The 12,665-nt window shown below is 36.2% G+C and overlaps 1 pseudogene; it reads left to right on the top strand.

The window, feature by feature from the left end:
* Positions 1-6,955: 6,955 nt before the first annotated feature.
* On the top strand, positions 6,956-7,951 carry LOC109386007 (histone-lysine N-methyltransferase SETMAR-like; annotated as a pseudogene).
* Positions 7,952-12,665: the final 4,714 nt, after the last annotated feature.

The raw sequence follows: 12,665 nt of genomic DNA, 5'->3' as shown, positions 1-12,665 counted from the left end.
TCTATCTTTATTTTTGCACTAAGTACATCTTACCCAATCATATTTCAAATTAATTTTTCTAAATTTCTTCTCTCATCTTCCCTTCTTTCCTTCCTTCTCCCTTTCCTTCCTTTCTTTTCTCTTCCTTCCTTCCTTCTTCCTTCCTTCCTTTCTTTTCTCCTTCCTTCCTTCCTTTTTTCTTTTACTCTTTGTTGCTAGTTTCCTCTCTTGTTTATTCATTTATTTATTCCCTTTGACCTTTATTTACTATTTCAATTTTCTTCCTTACTCTCAAATATAACAATTTGCATTTGTTTTTATATATTTTTCAAGACTTCACGTTTCTGTGAAATGTGAATTTGTGTGCATTGTTAATTTACATAAATGCTACTGTGTGTTGTAAATTTCATTGTTTCTTCTTTTTTTTTAACTCCAACCAAGGGTTTTAAAATTTATCCATGTTGCTGTGAATACACATCAAAGCATTGTTCATTCATCTTAACTGGTACAGATTTCCCTAGTACACATTTATAATATTTATATATCTAGCGCCTCCAAATTCCAACCATCACAAACAATGCTTCAAGGAACACCTGTATTCAGCGGTTCTCAACCTTCCTAATGCCGCAACCCCTTAATACAGTTCCTCATGTTGTGGTGACCCCCAACCATACAATTATTTTCGTTGCTACTCTATAACTGTAATTTTGCTACTGTTATGAATCGTAATATAAATATCTTTTTGTTTTCCGATGATCTTAGGCGATCCCTGTGAAAGGGTCGTTCGACCCCCAAAGGGGTCATGACCCACAGGTTGAAAACCGCTGCCTTTATTCATTTTCACTTATGGTTTTGTAAAGAGTAAAATTGCTGACCATAGACATACCTTTCCTTGATTTGGTGAAGTATTCCTACTTCACCACAGATTGTCTATGTTATTCTGTACTTCAAAGCAGAGCCTGCGTATTCCTATCTTCCCTTCTCCCACCAACACTTAGCAATATCAGCTCTTATTTTATCTATCTGATGGGTCTTAAGGGATATATCATTGTTATTTTAATTTACATTCCTCTAATTACTAATGATTTTGTGCATCTCTCTTAAGGTTATTTGTCCTTTGGGTTTCCTTTTCTATGAATTGCCTCTACATATATTCCAGGACCATTTTTCTAAGGAATTTATATCTGGTTCTTTTTTGTTCATATAAAGCTCATGCATATTTTAGATGTTAGTCCCAGTGGTTTTCAAAATTGAAAAAAAAATCTTTATTGTGATTTAATCAAGTTAACCATTTTAATATGATGATTCTGGAGTGTTGTACTTTTCCACAATTAAGAAGAACTAAGATATTCTTCTATATTATGTTCTACAGTTTCATGAATTTTATCTTTACATTTAGCATTTCAATCCATCTGGAATCCTTTTTAATATATCATGTTTTATTTTTCCTTATACAGTGAGACATTTTTCCCAACATCATCTACCAAACATGTCTTCTCTTTTCTATTAATCCCTTGGGCCCTTCTCTGTTATATTAATTTTTCACATAAACACGAGGCTGCTTCTGAGATCTCTAGAGTGTTCTATTGGTCTATTTTTCTTTACACCAAATTCTGTAACTATATGTATATATATATAGAATATATATATATATATATATAATATGACAATATCTATTAAGACAAATATCCACTCTTTGTGCTTTTTTTCAAAGTAGATTTAGCTCTCCATAAACATTGATTCTTCCATATAAATTTAAAAATAAGTTTAATGAGTTCCTTCCTTTTTAAGTTTATTCAAGCAATTTTATAAATTTGTGTTTCTAAAGAGACTTGTGCTTCATTTATATATTTTGATTAGTACTGTTGCTATAATTTATTTGTATTTGACCTTTTTGTTGAATTCTATTTTACTAGTTTTTCTGTTGATTTTATTGGATTTTCCACATAGAGAATTCATATCATCTGTAAATCTCTTCTTTTATAATACTTTTTCTTTTTTAATTGAAATATAATTGACATATAGTATTATATTAGTTTCAGATGTACAACATAATGATTTGATATTTGTATATATTGCAAAATGATCACCATAAGTCTAACATCTGTCATCATACATAGTTACATTTTTTTCTTGTGATGAGAACTTTTAAGATTTATTCTCTTACCATCCTTCAAATATGCAGTATAGTATTACCAACTATACTTTTCATGCTGTGCATTACATCTCTATGACTTATTTAATTTATACCTGTTTGTTTGTACATTTTTACTTCCTTTACCCGTTTCACCTACCCACACCACCTCTCTATAATACTTTTTTATCTGAATTCTTTTTCTTTACATGTTGCATTGGCTAGAGCTTTCTAACACACGTTAAATAATAGCAATAATAGCAGACATCCTTGTCTTATTCCTTATTTAATGGGAGTGGCCCATTAAATTTTTCATTAACTATAATAGATCTGCCCTACCATATTAAGGGAGTATTCTTCTATTATTAATTTATCAAAAGATTGCATAATGAATAGAGGTTGAGTATTATCAAATGTCTATTATTTATTGATCAAAGTACACTCTTTTTATTTATTAATCTCATTGTTATTTCAATAAGTTTTCTAAATAAATCCATAAAGCATATTGATTTGCCTTATCATTACAGCTTTGACTGAATCCCTCATTTTGATATGTGCTATTCTCACTATTCCTATTTTCTAAACATTGAAACTTAGATTTGATTCCTGCTTTAACCAGCAATTATTTAGGAAACTTGTGGTAGCTCTCCTTTAATTCTCAAATGCTAGAACAAGGGGGTGGTTTTAATGTTTATACTTAACTTCTTACACTCAAGTCAGACAGTGAGCTATGCACACTTTTTGCTACTTTGCATTTATTTTAGGAGTTTTTTTTTTCTAATATACTTTGAAAACTACTCATTGACTACCTGAATAAAATATATTATCTGTGCTTTAGGAAACAGAGTATTAGTTAAATCTATTAAATCATCTATTTTGAAAGCATTTAAATCTTTTATATTCTTATTTGGGTTTTGCCATTGAAATTTGAAATATACAGATATTTCTGTCTCCCACAATGATTGTATACTGGTCAGCTTTAAGGCATTGCTAACTTTTTCAATATAAAATTAACCTCTTTATTCCATTTAAAGCTCTTTTTATTAAACTCTACTTTAAAATATGAATTTTATCTTTATTTCTGTTTGTCTTTATTTGTTTTAAATATTTTTGCCTATCCTGTTACTTTTAAACTTTCTAAGTTTGATATCAGGGGGTAGGTTGTTTTTGTGGACAGCATATAATTGGGCTTGATTCTGGTTCTATTTCATTTGGTTTATTCAATGTAAGTTTTTTAAAAAACAGAGAGATTTAACTTAATTATATTTATTATAATTTACATGGCTAGTCTTACTTATACTAGTCTTAGATTTTGTACCTTTTACGATTCCTTGTTTTCCTTTCATTCTTGTTGTTTTTCCAATTTTTAAATTTATTTCTATTGGCTTTGCAGTGTTTATTGAAAACATTCTATAAAATGAGAATATAAGCACTTAAGTAAAAATTTGTTATGAAGTTTTGATTACCTATGTAGAAACATATTGAGCAGTACCTGATGCATGAAAATGCTCAAGGAGTGTTTGTTATTATTTTTATTGTCATTCATCATCATCACCATTATCATTTTTCTGGCATTTAAAATTACCAAATAAAATTTAGAAACCCTCTGACTTTTATTCCTTTCAACATGTTTGACAGAATGATTATGAAAATCATTTTTGAATGTTTGAAATCATAAATTTCCCAATATTGTATCTAGCTATTGTTCGCTTCAATTAATTTTACTAGGCACATCGTAAGGTCTTTGAATTCACTAATTTCCTTCTGAAATCTCCAACATTTACTTCCATTTTACAATCAAACTTGATTGTTTAATTATTTTTCTTTTGTTTCTCTCTTCTTCAAGTACAGAAAATATCTATGTGTTGGATTTCCTCTCTGAATCCAGAAATCCATCGTATTTTTTCATCTCTCCCAAGTTTTGCAAACTGTTCTCAATTAACTGCCATATCCAAATTGATTTTCTTTAGTGCAGATTCTGCTTGCTTTTGTAGGAGATATTTTGTATCTTCTATTAGGGTACTATTATATTATTTTTTCATCTTGTTGTTTATAAACATAAGACATTTCCTATCCTCCTTTCTCCTGTCTCTCCTTTCATCATTATCTCTTCTTGAAGTCCATGTATTCTAGAATTTTATGGGGTGTACAAAGTAGATGTTATAAACTTACTTCTGCTTCATCTCAAAAAAATTGTTTTTTAAAAATGTTCTTCAACTTGTAAGTCCTATATTTTCCTTATTATTTTATGTTGAAAGACTTATTTTATTCTCCCTTGTTATTATTTTTGAATGAATATTTGGATCTCCTGACCTCATATTTGCTTAGGATCAGAAGAGTGGATTACCTCTCAATCCTATCTTCCTGGTGAGAAACATTTTTCCAGACCTCATGCTAGAGGGCCGGTAGAAGAACTATATACTGAGATATAACCACCTGAGAAATGGGGGGAAAAGATCCAAGACGTTCATACCACAGTATCTAAGCTGATGTTCTGGGGTCTGGGGGGAATGGGGTTGCCACGCTTGGCTCTACCCAGCTTTCTGTTGTCCCATCCTTCTTACCATTTGCCTTTTGTGGCTGTCCCAGCCTCCTTTCTAGTGCTGCTCTCAGGTTAGGGAAAATAACTGCTGGTATTCAGCTAGAATCCTGTTTTGCTACTGCATTGTCTATGGTTTAGCTGTTTGCATAAACCTCACAACTTCTCAGTGCAGCCACACCTAAATGTGTCAGCCTTCAAAGAAAAATAAATTCTAAGGAAAATGCTCCTATTAGTCCCAGGGTCTACTATATTTAATAGGTGTTATTTGGATTCCACCAGATACTTCACTTTTTGCAGAACACTTTACTGTATATTGTAGAAGACAGTTTTATACCAACCCATGATAACTTCTTTCAGTATCATTCCATCTACATTATAGGTAGTCTAGTCAAAGTAGCTGGCAGAGAAATGGTGATAGTCCCTAGTTTCCCATATCAATGCAAATTTTCTATTTTTTAATTATTTATTTATTTACTAATTTTTGGTTATTTCAACATGCATCATAGGTGGCGCTGTGAAGGCAGTTAGAGAAGAAAGTTCCATGCATGTACTCAAGTTGTTATAGAGCCTGAAAGTACAAAGAAGCAAATATATTACTGTCCACATTATTATACAAGAGTCTGGAAATTCTTGACCAAGGATTTGTGTATTCTATGACTAAAATGTATGCCCTTGAAATCTACACTTACATTCACATACAGCACCCATGTTCAGAATACAAAAGGTGGCACCACCTTAATAGAGTATTCAGAAACTTCAAAATAAATCTCACGAAAGGGCATGGAAAGTCACATCACGTAGCATTGGAGAGTTGACCTTGCAGTCATGACAAACAAGCCTGGGAATTCACGGGACATTACAGAGGGTTCATGGGAAGATATTTGAAGGTACTGCAGCCTTTTGCACAGAACTAGAAAATGACCAGATGGGAGTCAATACCAGCTCTGCTGTGTCAGTCAGTAAATATATCAACAATGAGGCTTTGTGCCAGTGTGTGGAGGCCACCGTGCACTTCTCAAGATGGTAATCATTACACAGATGGCATCCCCAGAAGCTATGGCCAGAAAACACTGCAGAGCTCCTAAATCTTCCATCAACTCCGAAGTGGACATTAGAAGCCTCTTAGTAAGAAACTAAGCTCTACCACAAGAAGCTGTATCCAGGGCATTTATATCACTACAAGCCTAAGTAGGAATTAGTCAATAGATACGCTCAGGTATTCTCCATGGGTTTCATCTTAAAACTATTCACTTTAAAGATTTTTCTTTTGCTCTAAGGAAACATTTTTAATTGTTTAATAATCCAAAAAGAGGTTCTTGAGACAATTACAAACAGACCATTTGAAGGGAGCGTAGATACTTTTGACTACTTTAGGCAAAGAAACAAGATAACATATTCAAAACTTAGAAAGATTAACACTCCATCCAACAGTGCCTGGTCTAAAACCCAGGAAGTAATTTCCTCATCTGGCTACCCTAACCATTTCAGACAGGTAAAGTAGCTGGTTGAAATGCTGAATTGTTTGTGCCCAACAATTCTTTGGTCTCCTCTTCCATAAAAGGCTTTAGAATTGTGAAGGGAACAAGCTAAATGATATATGACAATCTTATAAATATTAGATCCATAGCTCTAAAATATATCCAAGGCTGACTAGTTCAAATAGCCTAGCACCCATTTGGCAATTGCCTTAGCAACCTCAAATGTATTGCAACTTCACAATTCTTTTAGCACCCTTTATTCTATCTTTCTTATCATTGACATGAAATTACCTTTGCAGAATTCAATACATGAATATTCTAGTTTTTGCTAGATGTGATATTATGTGATGCTTAAACTCTTACATAATTTGTTGTAGTCAAGAAGTTGAATAAGTGGTGAAATAATATATGACCTTGACCAATTGTGCTGTTTGGATGTCCAAAATATCAAAATAATACAAGCACAAAGGCTTAGCTGGACTCTTGCCTCCCTTGCATGCTGCTATGAAACAGGCTGCCACATGCACCGCACTCCCAAGCTAAGGGTAGAATGCAAACAAAAATCTCCAGTCACACTCCCCATTGTTTTTTTTTAATTGAATACTAATTGACATATAACATTATAACAGTTTCAGGTGTACAACATATTAGGTTGGTGCAAACGTAATTGCGGTTTTTGCATTGTTGAAATTTGCCTTTGATATTGGAATACATTCTTAAATAAATTGGTTATGTTATACATCATTTTAATGAGCATTTCTCACTTTATGTTTTTTGCTAATGACTTATTACTTGCTGTTTATTTTATAAGTATTTTAGACTATGGAAATGATGTTAGACAAAAAGCAATTCAAGCGATTTTCTTAATTTGAGTTCAAAATGGGTCGTAAAGCAGTGGAGACAACTTACAACATCAACAACGCATTTGGCCCAGGAACTTCTAACGAATGTACAGTGCAGTGGTGGTTCAAGACGTTTTGCAAAGGAGACCAGAGCCTTGATGAGGAGCATAGTGGCCGGCCATCGGAAGTTGATAGCGACCAATTGAGAGCAATCATCGAAACTGATCCTCTTTCAATACACGAGAAGTTGCCGAAGAACTCAATGATGACCATTCTACAGTCGTTTGGCATTTGAAGCAAATTGGAAAAGTGATGAAGCTCGATAAGTAGGTGCCTCATGAGCTAACCGCAAATAAAAAAAATTGTCATTTTGAAGTGTCGTCCTCTTATTCTATGCAACAATAATGAACCATTTCTCGATCGGATTGTGACGTGCAATGAAAAGTGGATTTTATGACAACTGGCAATGACCAGCTAAGTGGTTAGGCCTAGAAGAAGCTCCAAAGCACTTCCCAAAGCTAAACTTGCACCAAGAAAAAAAGGTCGTGGTCACTGTTTGGTGGTCTGTGCTGGTCTGATCCACTACAGCTTTCTGAATCCCTGCGAAACCATTACACCTGAGAAGTGTGCTCAACAAATTGATGAGAGTCAACAGAAAGGGCCCAATTATTCTCCACAACAGTGCCCAATCGCACGTCGCACAACCAACGCTTCAAAAGTTGAACGATTTGGGCTATGAGGTTTTGCCTCATAAGTCAGGTTGGTGACCAGACTTCTCACCAACCAACTACCACTTCTTCAAGCATCTTGACAAGTTTTTGCAGGGAAACACTTCCACAACCAGCAGGATGCAGAAAATGCTTTCCAAGAGTTTGTCGAATCCCGAAGCATGGATTTTTATGTTACAGGAATAAACAAACTTATTTCTCATTGGCAAAAATGCATTGATTGTAATGGTTCCTATTTTGATGAATAAAGATGATGTTTTTGATGAATAAAGATGATGTTTGAGCCTAGTTATCATGATTTAAACCATGGTCCAAAACTGCAATTACGTTTGCACCAACCTAATAATTTGATATTTGTGCACACTACAAAATGATCACCACAATAAGTCTAGTTACCATGTGTCATCAAAAATAGTTACAAACTCTATTAGTTGTTGTTGGTACTCTTCAGTTATCTGCTGACATATCTAGAGAAGAATAAAGGCAGGAAAATATACCCTACTTTCTTTTCTTGACAGGCTACCTTTTTATGTTAATAGAGACCTTTAATATTGTTAGGAACATTATCGCATTTAATCTTCACATAAATTCAGAGAAGTAGATTCTTTTATTATTGCTATTCACAGATGAAGAACCTAAGGTATGTAGAGATTAAGTTTCTTGTCCAAGGTTACATGGCTCATAGATGGTAGAGCCTGGGATTCAAACCAAAGCCTTGTGATGTGACTAAAGCCCCTTAACCTCTTAACACTCTTACTCCCTTTGCTTGGCTCTACTGCCATTCACATACAGCTATGCAAGTGTCCTACTGTAGGAGAGACTTGATGCACAAAGCAGTAGACACGCGTACTAAGAGCCAGTTACAAGGGCTTTCATTTGTTGGTTCCTTTGGCTTGAACTTGAACCCAACAGTCTGTTCCTGGTGTGTGTTCATATTGCTTCTCTCTCTCTCATCCATCTGCCCCTCTTAGGTCCTAATCTCAGCTTTCTTCTCAGTCTTTCCTGGTATCTCTACCAGGTATTTGTCAAGACCTCTTCTCCAGATCCCTAGGTCTATGAATAAAGATATCCTTTCCTGCCTGGGCCCAAACCCTTTGACTTTGGGAGAGCATATATTAATGAGGGTCTGTGTCATGCACTTAACTGGAGGCCCCCTGGTTCAGCCCTCTGAGTACTTTTCTTAACTCTGAAACTCATCTGGTATTCACTCTCTCTAAGTTGAATTCCAATATAATCAGTTCTTTATGGTTCCTGTTGTCTTTCTGCACTCCACCCTCCTGCCCTTACTGCCACCACCTAATCTTTTTTCTTTTCTGTTTTGTCTCTCTTATTCTTTTTCCTAACACTTTTCAGATTGCTGTTTCCTCAAGCCCTTAACCCGCTTTCAGTGTCTCCTTGCTCCTTTAAGCCTCCTTCTCACTTCTTGTAAACACACAGGTGCACTGAAAGCACTCTTTTCTTCCTGACCCTGCCTCAGCAACTACCTGACCCCTGACCAGCTGGGGCATTCCATCCCTCTCCCCTTCCACGGCAGCAGGAGTGAGCACAGTTCTCATTCAAGCTTTCCTGTCACTTAATAAATATGCCTTGGCATGTTGAAAGACAGCCGCCATCTGGCTTTGGTAATACATCAGTGAATATCCTTAGAAATCCTAAAATCCTTTATATTTGATAACATTTAATTTACACTCACTTTTTTGGGTATGGATGCTACGCCACTTGTTCATCTCTTCCTACAGGGCAATTATCTTCCAAGCCTGAATGTTTTATGAAAATAGCCTCAGTGTTACAGCGTGTCATAAGCAATATATTTCATAACCAGGGCTTGGTAGAGGACAGGGCACAATAAACTTATATCTTGGTGTTTGAAAGTTTTGCTTATTCATTGTTAGCAAACTATGCCCTAACCATAGTTATAGACACTGAAGGCAAGACACATTCCCAGCAGCAGGAAATCAACAGGAGAAAGTCCAAGCAGATGGCAAATGTGCATCAGGGGAGAGTCAGCAGCGAGCAACAGGTGTGCTGGCAGAGAAGGCAATTGCAGCATCAGGAGCCCAGCTGGCAGCAGACAGAGTCAATATCAAGGAAATCTGGCAACAGGAAAAAGGAGCCAACCACAAACATGAAAGTTCTGGTCCATAAAATGACTCAGGTGGCAGTACAGCATCATAGCAGTGGAGGATATAAGATTCTAGGCAGACAGTAAATACAGGGGCACCAAGGGTTTATCTATTACTGGAATCGAGATTCAAGATAGAGTTTTATTCACAAGGAAGATGATGGCTAGGGTAGAAAGGCAACAAGACTGACCAGAAGTTGGGCCACTGAGTCATCCCCTTCTGCTCAATTTTACCTGCCCAGGACGAGGCCAGGCCTAAGGGTTCAAAATGGAACCAAACTTACAGAGGGGAACCAAGCAGCCCTGCCCTCCAGGTCAAGGCAACTGAGCCCATCAGATGGTTACTGGATGAGTCACAGGTGAGTAGAAGGTTATGAAGGGAGTAATAGCAGCTCCTAGCACTGCTGGGTTGACAAAAGTCATTTATTCCTTATAAGAGGAATAATACACACTGCCCATGACCTGTCTTCCAGGGGCTCCTGCTCTACAAATCCATATATCCAAGGCATAGGACAACAAGTTCTGCATAAGCACTAGAAACAAACAAAACTTACCCTGACAGGATCATCTTACTCGCATTTGACAGATAAGGCAAGTTAAGGTTACAGAACCCTTTTGACAGGCAGGCCAGAGGAAGCAAAGTGACTTCCAGACTGCCTTTTGGTCAGAGTGGGCACTTGATAAATATGGGAGTCTAATTGACCTTGCAGTTATCTTCAGGTTTCCAGAGAAGCAGAAACTTGATTCTAACCAGGTTTCTGGCTACTCTCATGCATCCAGTAGCCAAAATATGAGTAATTTTATTTAATTGACTATATTCTTGTCTTGTTTTATAACTGGAAGTTGGTACCTCGTAATCGCCTTCACCTCTTCCCCGGCTCCTTACTCCCTACTCTTGTCCCTTCTGGCAATCATCAGCTTAGCTTGCTCTCTAGACCTATGGGTCTATTCTATTTTGTTTTTTCATTTGTTTTGCTTTTTAGATTCCACATATAAGTGAAATCATGCAGTATTTTTTTTCTCCGTCCAACTTATTTTACTTATCATAATACCCTCTAGGTTCATCTGTGTTGTTGCAAATGGTAAGATTTCCTTCTTTCTATGGCTGAGTAATATCCTATTGTATATATGTGCCACCTCTTCTCTATCCATTTATCTATCAAAGGACACCTAGGTTGCTTCCATATATTGGCTATTACTAGTAATGCTGCAACAAATGTAGGGTGTATATATCTTTTCAAATTAGTGTTTTTGTTTTCTTCAGATAAATACACACAAGTGAAATTTCTGGCTCATACAGTATTTCTATTTTTAATTTTTTGAGGATCCTTCCATAGTGGAGGATCCGTAGCGGCTGCACCAATTTAAATCCCCACCAAGAGTGCACAAGGGTTCCCTTTTTTCCACATCCTCACTAACACTTGCTATTTCTTACCTTGTTGAAAATAGCCATTCTAATAGGTGTGAGGTGATATCTCATTGTGGTTTTGACTAGCATTTTTCTGATCATTAGTATTAGCATTTTGGTGATGTTGAGCATGTTTCCATATATCTGTTGGCCATCTGTATGTCCTTTTTGGAGGAAGGTCTATCCAGGTCCTCTGCCCATTTTTTAATCAGATTGTTTTTTGATATTAGGTTGTAAAATATGAGGAATCTTGACCTCGATATATTCTTTGGTAATATTCAAGGGTTGAGTATTACATAAAGAAATCATTTCCTAAAAGCAGGGAGAACTGCTATAGAGATTTTCTGACTATAATGTCTCCAACTCAAAATGCAAACTATCTACTATCTGGGAAGTTGTCCAGACTTTCAGTGCTGGCAAGTTGCTGAGCTGTCCAGGTAAATACTTCTATTCAAATAAAAGAATGGTGTGTACCATCTATTTGAGTGTTAATTGTTTCAGAATTAAGTGCGTTTTTAATGACTAGTACTTGTATGTTTCTCAATACAGTCATTTTTTTGCCAAATAAATCATGCTCTAATTGAGCATGGCAGAAACTTGTACTTTCTGCAGTCATGAACAATTTGAAGACCCTCACTTTCACTGCCACAAAGCAAACATTGATACCATTCATGCATACACAGGGTGACCAATAAATGCCTGAAATGCCTCTACTTCGTCCAAGCAGGAGGCAGAAAGAAGTAATTTGTTTCATTTAGAGTTTTGAGTATCGTCTTGGCATCAAAATGACAAATGATCCTTCTCCATGTGTGAAGCATGCTGCAGTTGGTGGGCTATGTACCAGGGCTATAAAAACTTGGAAATGTCAACGGCATATCCAAGCATCTGCTCTCTCTAGCCCCACATTTCTGGGCAACTGCAAAAATTCTTCCGGATGATGCATTCAAACCCCACTCTTCCAGCATAAACTGTCAGGAGAATTTTAAATTTACATCACAGAAATTAGGTGAATCATCCTACTCTCCCCTATTACTGCTCCATGGGGGTCTCTGGGATGAAATGAAATTGTGGTTACATTTCCAAATGGGTTATAAACCCAATACAACGCTCCTTAGAGGCTCACAACTTATACTTCCCCATTTCCAGATACACTATTGCAGCTCTAAAGCTACTCTGTACACACTCGATGTAGCAGTGAACCTTGGGGAAAAGGCAAAAATAGGAAGAGAATTCTGATGATGGATGGTTGAGAGCTTAGTGGACCTTATTAAACACGTGTGTGCATAGCAACACACACACACACACACACACACAGAGTCTTCAGCCTTGCATCACTGTTTCCTGGATAACTCTGTCCCATTATATGCTGATATAATGGCATACTAGTAAATAGCTAAATAACAGCTCTGCACCCCTGACAGGGAATTTACAC

This window comes from Hipposideros armiger, unplaced genomic scaffold (assembly GCF_001890085.2).
Source record: "Hipposideros armiger isolate ML-2016 unplaced genomic scaffold, ASM189008v1 scaffold_127, whole genome shotgun sequence".
Taxonomy (NCBI): Eukaryota; Metazoa; Chordata; class Mammalia; order Chiroptera; family Hipposideridae; genus Hipposideros; species Hipposideros armiger.
This window is presented reverse-complemented; position numbering and strand designations above follow the sequence as displayed.